The sequence below is a fragment of the Grammomys surdaster genome, unplaced genomic scaffold (assembly GCF_004785775.1).
Source record: "Grammomys surdaster isolate TR1022 unplaced genomic scaffold, NIH_TR_1.0 126278, whole genome shotgun sequence".
NCBI lineage: Eukaryota > Metazoa > Chordata > Mammalia > Rodentia > Muridae > Grammomys > Grammomys surdaster.
This window is the reverse complement of record NW_021621078.1, coordinates 3,248,136-3,263,316: the sequence shown is the minus strand read 5'-3', so window position 1 is coordinate 3,263,316 and position 15,181 is coordinate 3,248,136. Positions and strand designations below refer to the sequence as shown.

General features: G+C 51.1%; 1 pseudogene; it reads right to left on the bottom strand.

The window, feature by feature from the left end:
• Window positions 1-2,033: 2,033 nt before the first annotated feature.
• LOC114614010 lies at window positions 2,034-2,148 on the bottom strand (annotated as a pseudogene).
• Window positions 2,149-15,181: the final 13,033 nt, after the last annotated feature.

The window sequence follows — 15,181 nt, the reverse complement described above, 5'->3', positions numbered from 1 at the left end:
ACACACACACACACACACACACACACACACACACACACACACACACATACACACTGTAGCCCTGGGCCTGGAACTTGGCTTTTACCTGAGACTGAAGACCAACATCTTTGCTGTTCTGTTCTTGGCACAAATTTACAAATTCATGGTATTGGGCTCCTCCTCTTCCTCCTCCTCCTCTTCCTCCCCTTCCTCCTCTTCTTCCTCTTCTTCCTCCTCTTCCTCTTCCTCTTCTTTTTTGATTTACTTTTTACTTTTTATTTTTCTCCCTTCCTTTTTTGAGATGAAGGCTTTCTGTAGCCTAGCTTCCAGTTTTGAACTCATAGCAACCCTCCTTCCTCAGTCTCTTAAGGCTGGGATTACAGGCATGAGCCAAAGGACCTGGTTCAAGTCTTCTTTACGGAGGGAGATGTGTGACCTGCTTTTCCATACATGGGGCAGCAGCAAGTTGCTCCTGGTGTCTGCTATTTCTCTGTTGCCTTTAACTCAAAATAATCCTATGACAGCTGGGTGTGGTGGCACAGCACACACTTTTAATCCCAGCATTCAAGAAGCAGAGGCGGGGGGGGTTCTCTTAGTTCTAGGCCAGCCTGGTCTACAGAGAGAGTTCCAGGACTACACAATGAAGCCCTATCTAGAAAAAAAACAAAAACAAAAAACAAAACAATAAAAGTCCTATGTCCAAGTAGCATATTTGGGGGTGTATTTGATCCTCTCAGGTCCCTGCCTCAATCTCTCTCTTAGGCACTTTGTACACACAGACACCTCCATGTCCACCTGAACAATGAGGGGAGCTGAGTGCCCCGCCCTCTGCTCTGAGGACTTCACAGAGGCGGCCTTGCTCACCTGAGCCTTGCCTCCCTACACTACAGTTACTCGTGCAGGAGTGTTCTCCCCCGAGGGAGTTGTTTGATTTTAGGTTTGTGTTGAGGAGAGGGCTTGTTTATCTGTTTTGCTTTACTTTTTTGTTTAGGTTTATTTATTTTAAATGTATATGTATGGATGTTTCATTTACACGTATGTCCCTGTACCTCGTGTGTGCAGTGCCAAGGAGGGCAGAAGAAGGCATCAGATCCCTGAGAACTGAAGTTAGGAATGGTCATGATCCACTATGTGGATGGATGCCACCAGGAACTGAACCCTCGTCCTCTACAAGAGCAACAAATGTTCTTGACTTCTGAGCTAGTTCTCCAGCTCCAGAAGGAGGTTGTTAATCTATGCTAAATTCTCTAAGACAGTGGCAGGTTGGATCCATCCTGCTAGTGTTGGGCTGATGGCAGGTGGCTGCCCCCCCACACACACCTGCAGGACCCCTGTCCTGACTGTAGGCAGGAGCTTAGCTCCAGGTGACATGGGACACTCAGCCTCAGGGACAAGCTAGAGCCTCTGCCTTTAGAGATCCTGTCACTATCCTGATATCCTGCTCCAAGCTTGGTTGTCTCTCCTCTCTGTCCCCATTCCCACCACGCCATGTGAAGCGCCCTGAGTAGGAACCTCAGTCACTCCCAGAGACCTGCCACTAGAATGCCTTTATGATCTGAACTCTTTGCTCAGTATGTTCTCCGGGTTTTGCACTGGGTCTTTTCTCGTGGAATGGAATCTCCAGCTAACTCGCGCTCTCCCTGGTGAGGTTTGTGAACACATGCTCTGTCTGTCAGTGTGGCCGGTGCTCTCCTTTCCCTCTGCGGGTTATTTCTATCTTGTTGGTCCAACTCTGAATGTGTCTTTTATTGTAAATAATTTGACAGATGTCAGGGGAAAAATCCACAATGAAGTCCAAGGAAGGAAGGAGAGACACTGTATTGGAAAACCAGTCGGGAAGTCTTCATCAAGGGAGGGGCTGTTGCCATAGGGATGAGACTGGACCCAACTGGCATCTGCCAGCATTATCAGGGCCAGCTGGATTTTGGTTTTGGGTTTTGGGTTTCCTTTTGTTTTGGAAGCTAGGTCTCAAGTGGGCTAGGCTGGCCTGGAACTCACTATATTGACAAGTGTTTTCTTTTAAAATTCTCTTTTGTAAGGCACATACTTTTATTAAAAATTTAGGACACTATTAAAAATAGTGAATTTTTGTATTATCCCTGCGCAGGGCCCATGCTAATCTCCCCTGTATTGTTCCAATTTTAGTGTGTGTGCTGCTGAAGCAAGCACCCAAGGATGGTCTTGAACAGGTCTTCCCCTCCCCAGCCTGAGTGCTAGGATCAGGCATGTACCAGAGCTCCTTACATGCTGGGCAAGCACTCTACCAACTGGGCTTTAGTCCCAGCCAGCAGCAGCTTTTATAGGATAGATGTGGCCCTGATGGGGTCGGCTGCAGGGTCACAGAACGCAGTGTCCCTGAGACTGACGTCTTCAGGCAGTGGGGGTGGGTTTGTCCTGTCCTGGAATAGTTCCAGGTAAAGAATGAGTTTGGAGGTTGGAAGTATGGAGCCTGCTGTCCCCTGGGACAAGCTTGCACCCTCTGAAAGAGGCAGGAGCAGCCTTGCTGGAGCTCTGCTCTGCCCAGCCGCTCTATGTTTGTGGACTGAGAGTGTTGCCAGAGTGTGTGGCTGGTCCCTCCGTAAACTCCGGGAGCAGAAGGGTCCCTATCCTATCCTATCTTAGGGCCTTACCCTGCATCCTCCATAGTCCATCATGGCCTGGCTTCTGGCAGTCAGCACTATGGGTCCCTCCTCCTGACAACTGCCTCCCATTTGCCCCATAGGAAGTTGACAGGGGTTACCTCATAGTCCCCAGGAGACCCAGATGGATTGATTAGGGGCTGTACTCTTGGAAGAAGCAAGGCAGGACCTAGTGTCCATTTGCTGGCTGGCCTCACTAGGTAGTCATACATTTTGCACTATAGCTGCTTTCTCTCCCTCTCTCCTTCCCCAGTCTCCCATCCCTCTCTGTCCTGTCTTTCTGCTGTTTCCCTCTCAGCATAGTATACCTTCCTATTGAAGCCAGGTCTTGACAAGAGGCAAACACAGGACTGGGTGGGCGGTTGGAATGTTTGCAATGCAAACCAGGTACTCACACTTTCCACGGCCAATTTCTCTGACTACCACCATCCTTTCTGCTTAGACTATACAGCCCGTTGTGCCCACTGCACTGTGAGGAAGCTGAGACACTGACAACTAAGGCACTTGTCTGAGGAAAGGGCTGAGAGATAAGGTGTGCAGTGCCTGGGTTGTCACTCACCCTGTCTGCACCCAGGACTCTGGGTAGCCAGCCCCTTTCCACTTATCCTACAGCTTCTCTGCATCCCAGGCCTCCCTCTCCTCACGCCCTCTGTCTCAACCTGGGGGATGGGAACAGCTGGCCTATGAAAGGTTTGAAGAATTTGTCCTAGAACCACAACCTGAGCAACACAGGAGCCCCCAGGGTAAGTGACAAGGGAGAACAGTGCTCCCCTAAGCCTGCTCTGTTGGCATCACCTGGACAGAGGTCCTGACCAGACCTTTGTCTGGCTATGGAGCAGGGAACTTTGAAGTGAATAAGAAACACTCCAGAAAGGGAGTGAGTGTGTGTGTGTGTGTGTGTGTGTGTGTATGTGTATGTGTGTGTATACATATGGAGATCAAAGGACAAGCTGTGGGAGTTTTCTCCTTCCACCACGTGTGTCTTGGGATCAAACTTAGGTCTTGATGGCATCTCCGATCTGCTGAGCCTTTGTGCCTCTGGTCTTGAGATGACTTTAGGGACCTCCCACTGGGAAGAGGTACCTTACCTACCTTAGTGGCTCTTGGGACCCCTTTCAGCCCAGACTCTTTGCTGTGGAAATGCAAACCCAACTGGCTCAGGGTGTGGTGTGGAGTGCGTTTGGGGCCTAGTTGCCACTTCCTCCCCTGGAGGAAACAAAACTTGTGATAACAGTGTGGGTTTGGTTGACAGCTATTACTCAGAGAGCTGAGAGGCTTGTCCCCAGACTCCCAGTCATGTGTGTCTGTCTGGTCCTAAAGTCCCTGGGCTATACAACTGCAAGGAAGAGCTAGTCTCCTGCAGTCGGTGGGAATGCTACCCAGGAGCTGGTGCAGTACACAACTCATGCAACCAAACACAGCAGTCCCAGGCCAAGCCTTTCATGGTCCTTGTCTGGCTATTGTGACAGCCCCCTGTGCTGACTTCCTGTCTCTAGTCTGCCCTCTCCCCTGTCTTGCCTAAATCCTTCCTATGTGGCATTACTCAGTCCTTCCCTTCCAGTCCTTTCTCAGCTCACTACAAACACCATCTACAAACACAGGGACCCCAGGAAGAGAATCCTACCGGTGAGATATGTTGGCTGTGTGGCACTGGGCAAACTGCTTAGCCTCTCTGTAGCTAGAATCCTTATTTGAAAAATCCTGATAAAATGCCCATCCAACTATAACTGTTTTTATTGCTATTAGTCACTAGATTGATTCTGAGCTTCAGGAGGTCAGGGCTATCTCTGGTCCATCTCTGTGCCTCGAGGAATGAATGGCACACTAGGACTACTGGGTGAATATTTATTGAAAAGATGAAGGGCCCTGAGCTGCCCCTTTGACAAGAAGCCATCTGTATCTTCTCTGCCTCCCGTCTGGTACTTAGTGTCTCTGGCAACAAGGTCCTCCACCTGCAGACTGATGCGCCGCCTCCTCATAAGAGGTCCTCTCCTGCCTCTGCTATGTTTGCTGGAGTCTGGTTCTGCTCCAGCAGGCTTTGCTAGCTCTCTAGACTGTCCGGAAGCAGCCCTCCTCTGCACCAGGATACCCTAGCTCATGATGACTGGGCCTCAGGGCAGCCTCTGTGTTTTAGCACACAGGACCTCCTGTGATCCTTAGAGCCAGGGCTGGGGCCAGATACACTGACATGAGTAACTGCTAAAGCTCATGCCTGCCTTCCGGCTACTTTCACCTTCAAGATGAACCTTCCCGAAGGAATGAAAGGCAGGTGCCCCTAGTGCCAGTCTAGACAGGATGAGTGACGGCTGCCTCCCCAGGCCCTGTCCAATATCTAAATCCTGACTGGGGTTGGAGTAGGGCACTTCAAGTTCATGTGTAAGGTACCCATTGAAAACAATCAACCTTTGGGCTGGGTGTGGTGGTAATCCCACTGCTGAGCCAGGAGGTGGATCAGTCCAGGCCAGACCAGGTTGGAAAACAGGAACTCGTCTCAAAACTGCAGCAGAAAGATAAGTAACTCGTCTTTGGGTCAGATGGAAAAGGAACACTGGAGACCCATATGTGATGCCCTGGCTTTTGAAAAGTGGACAGTTCTTAGTTTAGGACTGGCTACAGGGATCGACCAATCATGTGTGTCAATGAGAGAAGGGGCCAGGTTTCCCTATCAGCCTGCCCCTCCCAATAAGACCGTGAGCTAGCAATCTCCCCCAGCCTCAGCTTGTCTGTGAAATGGGCACCATCTTGCTGCGCCCCTGGGCCTGGTGGAATGATCGTAGGAGGTACAGTCAGAGCCTTTCAGTGTTAGCCAGGGAGTCCTGGCTCCTGACTGAGACATGGTGTAAGAAATGTAGGTGGCTGTAAATATTCATACTTTAGTTCCAGTTCCTCTTGGCCGTCTCCACTGTTCTCCTAGGACTAGCTATAGGTGGTGGCTTTATCCCTGGGACTGTTTTCCACAGAAACCAAGTGGCTTGCATGCGTGCATGCATGCCTGCATGCGTGTGTGTTATTATGGCAAACATTAGCCAGTGGGACTATAGCAAACAGCTCTATGTTGCAGCTCCCAGCAGGGGCACACTCTCCTTCCCCTGCTACTTGCTGCTCACAAGCTCCTCCCTACCCCAGACTTTAACAGCCTCACCACCAGGATCTTGGTGCCCCCCCCAAACCCCTATTCCCACCCCAAGAGTACAGGCGAGGCAATAAACCCCTCCCCGGCCTGGCTTGGTTTCTGACTCACAGCAACCTCTGATCATACCTCCAGCATCCTCAGTTTCCCTGTCGAGGAGCACAGAGCTCCAGAGCACTATGGGACACGGGGTACTTCTAAGCGCTTGGCTGAGCGCAGTACCCTGGGAATCATTAAGAGCCAGGAGATAGACCAGTTCCTCAGCACAGAACCCCTCAGAGCTTGACAAACCAAGAACCCCCAAAAGGACCAGGGTGTGCATACAATGTTTGCACTCAGACTTGACCAGAGAGGCCATTCTTCTCCCCTGGAACACACTTTGAGATATTCATAGTCCTTGCCACTCCTCCTGTGGCTTGTATTCATGTGTGTGTGTCCTAGTTACTAATTAGACCACCCAACCTGCACATGCACAAATTTCTCCATTCTGACCTCCAGGCAATTTATGCATATGCCCAGTCTGCTGGGTACTCCAGTAGTTCACATATACTGGATTCACCTGGGGAGCCTTAAAACCACCAGATTTAATTGACCTGCAGTTTCACCAGTCATTGGGAGTTTGCCAAGCTGCCCTGGTGGTTTTAAAGTGCACCCAGCTATATGGATGGGTGCACACCAGACAGGGTTAGGCGGATCCATTTGAATTTGAAATCTTGGAACAGGCCCAGTAACTCGGAGGAAAACAAGAGACTGTCTCAAGGCCTCAGCACTGGCTGGTTGCAAGGCCTCAATCAGGATAATGCTCCTCCAGTTCTAGCTGGTGTCATAACTCACCCCACATCATGGAAAGTTCTTCTTCGGAGCCTTAGCTTGTACGTGCATTGGGTGGAGGTAGACTCCATTTGCCACAGTGTATTTCAAGTCAGAGGACACCTTTGTGGAGTGGGTTCCTTCCTTCCACCTTTATATGGATCCCAGGGATCAAATGCAGGACTCCATGTTTATGCAACAAGCTCTTTCTCCCACTGAGCCCTCTTGTTGGGCCCTCAGCCTTAGCTTTTGGACCCCAGACAAAAGCCTTGGTTGAGCCCGATCATGAAACCAGCTCTGCACGTGGCCCACTGCTGCTCAGGATTCCAAGGAACCATCATCCCCAGAACTGTGAAGCCCAAGCCATCAGGGAAGGGAAACCATCAGGGCTTGGTCCTGTTATAAAGCAATCACCCTTGGGAGGAAGACTCCAGACTTCTAGGCAGGGGGAGGATGACCCCCCAGCCCTGCCCCTTGTTGGCTTTGCTACCTTACCTTACCATACTGTACCGTACACTACCCTACCCTTGATCCCCAGTGAATCTCAGTTCCCTGGCTTATGTACGGACACAGTGGCCCATGGCTGTGTGCAGAGAAATAAAGGAGGTACCATCCTGGCACGTGCTGGGCACTTGGTTGGATCACGTGAAGTTGTTGGGGGCTCTTAGGTTGGCACTGATGCAGGAGACCTGAAGTTGTCCGCTGGCTGCAGAGCAGCAGCCCCTGCACTCTCCATTCCCTGGTTCATCTGTTCCCTCGCTAGATTCCCCAGCCTGACCGACCGCTATCCCATTGTCCAGTCATGTGTGAGTGTGACTAGGAGGAGCCCTGTGTCCCAAGCTGCCAGCATAGGGGACTACATAACTTTGCCAGCCACAGCTGGTGACAGCCTTTCCACCAAGTGGGCCCACTCCTGACAGGGCAGCTGCTATTGTCAGGGTTAGTTTATTTTTATTCCTCCCTCTGGGAGCATGTAATCAAAGGGCAGTGTCATACTCTGCTTGCCACGGGAACATAGATGGTGGGGTGTTATTCACAGCTAGGCCCTGGGAATGGGTCAGTGGCTGGCTTATACTTTCATCTCTGAGGGAAACTGAGGTTGTAGACTCCTTCAAGTTTGCTCCCTTCAGCTCTGCTCAAGATCAGGTGTCTTCCCCCTGGCCCTGTGACAGCTGTAGTAAGGGCAGCATTGAGGGCAGCACCCCGCTGACCTCATACCTTGGCCAAAGTCAGCTGGCTGAGTGTAGATTGCAGGCCACATTCGCTTCCCCCCAATCCTGGGTCGACTTGAGGATCAGAATCCTAACAAGTTCTCTGGACCAACCACAGGCCTAGACACTGCTGCGGACACTTTCCCACCCCACCCTCAGGCTGACTTTCTCCCAGGCCTCCCAGCCCTGACCAGTCTGTTTTCAGTCTCAGAGGCAGTGACGGTCCTGTGGAACAGACAGCAATGGTCCCCTAGCCACAGACACCTGGTTCACAGTTCACATCTTTGCTGCTTCGTGTTTTGTAACTTCTGTTTTCTCACCTGCAGGATGAGGGTGAGACCGCCTCCCTCCGGTGCCATTAGTCAGGTTGTGAAGACAGTGCTTATGTTAATATCCATCACATAAAGTATCGTCGCAAAGGTTTGCTTTGTTAAAACAAATTTTAGCAGCTGGGATGTAGCTCAGTGGGCAGAGAGCTTACTTAGCATTCATGACTCCTGAGTTTGATTCCCCAGCATGACATAAACCGGGCCTGGTGCATTCATAGGACTGGAGAGGGAGAGGCGGGAGGGTCAGCAGTTCAAGGCTAGCCTGAGCTACATTAGAGACATATTTTAAATTTTTAATTAAAAAGCTATGTCTATTTTATATGTATGGGTATTTTGCCTGCATGTGTGTGCACCATGTATGTTCCCTGTGCTTGTGGAGGCCAGATAAGGCATCAGGTTCTCTTGGAACTGGAGTTACAGCCCTTTGTGAGCGACCATATATGCTCTGGGAATCAAACACAGGACCCCTGCAAGAGCAAGTGTTCTTAACCTTCTGACTCATCTCCCAACTCCTAAAATGGTAATTAAAAAAAAAAAGTATCTATGCATTTTGGTATTCTAAGACAGGTTCTCTCCCTGTAGCCCAGGCTAGCCTTGAATGTCTCAGCCTCCTGAGTTGCTAGGACTTGCCTCTCGAACCCATTGTCTAAGTTAAAAATGATGTTGAGGGAGGTGAAGAGATTTTTCCAAGGTTACCCAGCCACCAAATGGTGAAGTTGGCCAGCCATGTGTCCTTCTCACACACAGCTCCTATGTGTGTGTGGGCTATCACAGTCAGTCCTCTGCTGTCCAGCCCCAGCTCAGCTGCTGGGTTACACACTGCTTGGCTCTGAAAGACAGACCCTCCACACCCCTGGCCACACATACTGTAGTTTCTGATAAATTCCCAATCCCATTAGCCAGGCAGGAGACGTCTAGAGAAAACAGGTAGCCCTAGAGAGAGAGCAGCAACCCTCAGTTTCCCAAGAGTCTGAATGTCCCTCAGGGACATGAGGCCCCAGGCGAAGCTGCCACCCTCAGTCTAAAAAGCTCAGTGTTTGTTATGCTAATGTGCGTCTGCACACAGAACCTCCCCAGTTTCTGGAAGAATTCACACTTGGAATCTTTGCCTTTGGTTTAGGCAGCGGGTGAACCTCACCCACCCGCTGTCTGGCGCTGGGTCTGTGCCACCAGGACCCTGTTCTTGTTGTTGCCTCTGCTCCTAGGGTCTCACTTTCTCCCTGCCTCACTTCTCTCCTCTGACTGGTTCTCATGCTGTGTTTGCTTGAGGTCCACCGTTGTGACTCTGTCCCTGATGGCCCTCAGAAAGGGCTTTGTGTCCTCTCTCTTTGGTTGCCTTTGGAGTGTCCAGCGCTGCACCCACTTCCCACTCAGACCTCTGTCCCAGCTGCTGGGGAAGGGCAGCTCCTTTGGGACCTTTCTCTCTGCTTTCATCCCTGCTCTGATGGAATGGGTCCAGAGGTCAGTGGCAGCCAGCTCGGGGCCCATTCTAATGAAGGAAACTGAATGCCTGGGCCGCCAAAACTGGCCCTTTGCAAACCGGCCAAGGGGGAGCCTGTCCTCCAGGCGAGCGAACATGCCAGCTCTTGTTTACCCGCCTGGTCTTCTTAGCCACGGACTGGGCCATGGGGCCCCGAAAGAGGGGCCCAGGAAGGGGAAGGCGACAGAAAGCAGGTTTGTTTAGGGTGAGTTGGTGCCTTTCATGGTATGGTGCCTTCAGAAACTGGAAGAACAGCAGTGCACCTGGGGTGGGAGTCGGGCTCGTATCTGACAGGATCCTGATGTCAAATGCTTGAGACCCTTCTGATCAGAGGTTCTCCTTCCCTTTCCACAGAAGCCCACATAGCTGTAAAGCTACCCTTTGGGCAGCCACATGCTGACCCTATCCAGCTGACCTTCTGCTGGATTTAGAAGGGCTATGCAAAGTGGAGTCAGGTAGACCAGCATCCTGACCCTGTGTGTCCTCTGCTGGGCCAATCTTTCAGAGTCTCAGCTTTTGTAATCTGTGAAATGGGAAGAATGGTATACACTCAGGTACATCCAGATTAGGTGGGGCCTGAAGCTCTTTGAAGGCAAGGCACATCATCAAGTATTAGTATTGCATGTGAACACCCTGGCAGGGCCTCTCTCAAGCTCTTGAAGGTCTAGGAGTCGAGGCTTGGAAAAGTCCCACCCTGCCCGGTGGACCAGGCAGCATGCAGGCTGACTGTGAGTCCAGAAACAGTCTCCCCGCCTCAGGCAACCTTCCTGTGGTCCTCAGGCCCCTGCATGCTGGTGCATCCGTTTCCACCTGTCCAATAGTGCCAAACAGCAGCCCTCTCCTGGCTTACTGGCTCTCCCACGTTTCTTTCTCCTTGGAAGGGTGCCTTAGGCTCTATTGTTCCCTTCCTCTGAGCCTGCAGGTGCACACAAGGAGGCACGCATGCATTCCAGCCATAAAGGGAGTTTAAAAGCATAAAAGCAAGCAGGGAGAACCCAAGTAGAAGGCTCAGCAAACAGTATCGAAGGAACAAACCTCTGCTGAAGGTTCCCACGGCCCAGCAGAGGGGAAGTTGATAGTAGCTGTTATGATCCACCATGAAGAAGGACCGATGTAGCAGGTGGCCTAGGCAGCATGGGGACTGATGCTACACGGGCCACCACCACGTGTTTGGAGCCTGTGCCTAAGTGCTCCTTGTGTGGTAAATACTTGTATTCCCATTTCACAGGTGGGAGTATGAGGCACTAGATAGAGAGACAAAAGTCTCCAAACTCTATCACTGGCCAGGTAGAGAGCCCCTTGCCTGGCATTCACGTTGGCCACAAAGCCTGTAGGCTGCACCTAGACTTGGGTTGAAATCAGGTGGTTAGATGCTGAGCCTGAAGCAGGGAAAGACTTCCTTGTCTGAGACCAAGTCTTCAGACGTCAGATGAGTGTGTCACTGGGCAGGCCAGATCTTGGATGTCTGTGGTGAGTACTTGGGCTAGGTGTTGAGGGAGTCTCAAGAGCAAGCATGGTGGTCACACGAGGCCTTGAAAACCAAGTCATGGCCATCATTATAAAGCTTCATCTGGAAAGAAACCACTGCACGATCCCTCTAACCTACAGATCTTTACAGTTAGTTTTTAAAGGGAGCTGGTGAGAAGACTCAGTGGTGAAGAGCAGTCACTGCTCTTGTAGAAGACCTGAGTTTGTTCCCAGCACCCAAGCCAGGTAGCTTACTGCCTGTAACACTGGTGCTTCTGGTCGGCTCGAACTTGTGTGTACCTACCCACACACAGACATATGACACATAACTAAAAGTAATAAAAATAAATATTTTTAAAATATTTAAAAAGCTAGGGTTAGGGTATAGCTCAGTTGTAGAACACTAACCTAGCATGGTTGAGATCCTGGGTCAGTCAACAGCACCAGAACAAGAAAAGGTCAGTTATGTAGAAATAGACAGTAGAATGGGTCCCAGGAATGGGGGAGGGGATGGAGAGGGGTAGGTGAGGAGCGCCAAGCAGCAGATGAGCAGTTTACAGAGCACATGCACAGCTTTAGGCTGTAGCTGATGGTAGTGACTCTTTAGGGTTGGGTTAGCAGAAGAGGGGAGGATATGACATGGTAGTAATTATTCCATTTTAGTAGCCATTGTACTATATATGTCTCTTTCATATAGCGTGTGTGTGTGTGTGTGTGTGTGTGTATTAAATTTGTGTGTATGGTTATGGTCTTGCCACAGTGCATATGTGGAAAGCAGAGAACAACTTTTAGGATCAGGTTTTCTCCTACCGTAGGTCCTGGGAATTGAACTCAGGTTGTCAGACTTGGCAGCAAGCATCTTTATCCACTGGAGCCATCGTGCTGGCCTACAATACACAATACAGTTTATTTTTTTAGAACCTTTTAAAAATTTAAAAGCTGTGGGACTGGAGAGACAGATCACCAGTTAAGAGTACTTGCTGCTCCTGGAGAGGACCCAGGTTTGATTCCCAGCACCCACCAAGTATATGGCCGGTGCTTGTCACCTCAGGGTCTCACAAGTTCCCTGGGAAAATTGCAGCCATTCACTTAGTGTACAAATCCTGGTGGGACACCAGGGATACATGTGCCGACAAGACAAGGATCCCTTCCTCAATGGATTTGGGAGGCAGGAGAGAAGGCGAGACACCAGCCAGAAGACAGGAGGAAGTCCAGAAGGCAACCTGTGTGATTAATGTCAGAAGAAAATAAAGCTGAGGAAGCATGGATGTGGCTGGGACAGAGAGGAGGGGGTGGAGAGGGAGGGAGGGAGAGAGATTGAGTCCTTCCTCTGTGGAGGAGGGCATCTTGGGAGATGCCAGGTGACGTGAGTTAAGCCTATGGGTAGTGAGGCTGAGACGTGAAGACAGCCTGCTCTGCTGACGGACAGTCTCAGAAGCCGCTGCAGTTCAGAGCTGGGTCTGGGAGACTAGGGAAAGGCTACTGGGCAGAGCCCTGCGCCTCAGGGGCTGTTGGATGTGTGCTAGGCCTCCAGGAGCCCAGATGAGGCTAATGCTCACACATAAAGAGCCTTTCTTAGCATTTTAGAGATGCTGGGGTCTTCCCAGAGGAGGAGGCTGTAGTAACTTTCATCTTGGATGGTGACAGCAGGTGACTGCAGACGTAGGACCTGCTGCTGTGAAGCCCTAGGCTAAGAGACTCATCCTGGGCTGGTTACCCTCAGTGAACTCTGTGCGAATGCCTGTCTAGTTAGCTAAGTGCAGTGGGAATGGGGCTGAGGAACACAGCAGGGTTGCAGGGAAACTCAGCATCTAGTATGTTCACATGTTCCCTTCGGATGCCTCTCAAATACTGGGGCCATGGTATCAGCAAGTGGAAGGAGGCATTCAGATCCTTGTAGGCCCCAGCCCCTCATTCTCCTGTCTTCAGGAGTGTGTGCTGTAGTAGGCCCTCCCTGGGGGTCACCTGGGCTTTCTCTCCAAGGAATTGCAGCTGCCCCTGGAGCTACCTGCCTTCCATTGCTGGCCGAGAGGGATACAAAACTTCTACCTCTGTGCTTCTTTTTGGACCACTTGGTGTGATCATCCCCACTCTGGAGCCCTGTGAGATTCGCTGAAGTTCCCCAGCCTCCTGCTTTTCTTATGCTCTCAAAGGTCTGATGCCGAGGACACCCCTGACAACTTCCTTCAAGCAGCTGGGTGCAGGGGTCTGGAGCTCAGGGGACAGGTACAGGCTGGGTATCAACATGCAATGGCATTTAAAGCCACAGGTCAGGCAAGGCTCGAGTGCATGAATACACCCCCCTACCCCATCCCCAGGGAAGAAGAGATGGACACGGCTTGAAGTACAAGGTGGAGCATATTTAGAGCAGAGGCAGGCACAAGGGGAAACCTGTATCTCCAGGGGCCCAGGTGTTGAAGAATGCTGGGGCATTATTCCCCGATTCAGAGCTGGTGGTGACTTCATATAGACGACTTTATATTCACAGCCACGGCAAATAACGATAAGGGGTTAGGTGCCGAGGTGTGTACCGCTAGCTTCAGCACTCTGGGAGGCTGCAGCAGGAGGGTCAGGATTTAAAAGCCCTGTTTTAACCAAACAAAATGATGATAATAAAAATAAAATAGGCAAGGGGTATAGCTCAGTTGGCAGAGTGCTTGCCTAGCATGCATAAGGCTCTTGGGTTTGATTTTTAGTACCACCTAAAACTGGACACAGTAGTGCATACCTGTAACCCTTGAGAGGTGGAAGTAGGAGCATAGAAGTTTAGGGTCACCCAGTTACATATCCCATTTAAAACCAGCCTGGAGGGCACGAGGCCCTGCCTCAAGAAAGAGGCAAATGAGCAGGAGAAGTGGTCCAGCCACGAAGGACTGAAGACAGCCAAAGAGCACACAAAGACAAAATAACCAGGGGAATGAACTGCTGTCAACCCTGTTGTCCGGGTTAGAACCCCAGACTGAACTATTAAAGTACAGGTAGTCAGCAACAGGCTGGCTGGAGCTGTAGCCTGAGCAGATTGGATGCCAGGGGCCTCACCCTATGAGTGTAGCCTTGTGGTTAAGTTGGGACAGCAGGAAACCTGGCCTGAAAACAGCCTCTTTTTAGGGCAACCCCCAAACGGCCTCCTCTGGGCTCAGCCTCTCCAGTTTCCACCTGAACACAGTGGCTCCTTCAGCCCTGAGCTGTGGTTTCTCCTTAAGTCGGAAGAACAGTGGCTCAGTGTCCTGAGGCCAGGCGCCTTTGGTTTTCCTTTGCTGAGCCCAACCCTGGCAGAGAAGCCACAAAGAGCTTGTGTGTGTGTGCTGAGAGGAGAGGCCAGCCAGTCCATCTGCTGCTGTGGCCTTCTGTTTATCCAGGGATAGCCTGGGGAGGCCCAAGTAAGCTGGTGGCAGTGGGCCCTCCTGGAGTCTCCCCAGCCTCTCGGCCTTACTAATGCTGGATCCTCAGCTCCAGGCTCCAGTGGCTTTGCTGCAGCTCTGGGCCTGCAGGCCTGCTGGTGTCACGTGTCTGCTGTGGCTTGGGGGTGTTTTCCTCTGAGATGATTTGGGAGACAATTTTGAGGGATTTGTTTGCTTTTAAAGTGGAATTACAAGCCTTTTAGTGTATTCTGACCAGAAAACTCACTATGTCCATCCATATCCAGAAGTAGGTAGGGGTGGGTGTGTGTACACGCATGCATTTTCTGAGATTAATGGCCAGCCCCTGGAGTGTCCCCTGCAGAGGACTTCATTTGTGCTGCGAATGACACAGAGAACTAGGAAGGACAGGAACATGCTAAGGAGTGTTACTGCAGCTCTTGGGAAGACTTGGGGTGACTCAGGAGAGACCTGGCCATCCATCCGTGCGTCTGAGAAGTGACTAAGGGCAGAGCTGAGGCACATGTGGGAGAATCCCCAAGACCTGGTACAAAGTGGCCTTGCTGGAGAGTGGTCACTCTGAACAGGTGTTGGAGAGCATAGCGAGCTGCTTCCTGGTCCAGGCAGACCTGAGGCAGGTCTCAGTTCCAACACAGGCTCGTCACTCCTTTACTCCCCTTCTGTAGTATGGCCCCTGCAACAGCGGCTGCATGGCTGGAGATAGTGAGGGTCGTGGTGAGGGAGGCACTCAACAGACGGGCAATCATTGATGGTTCT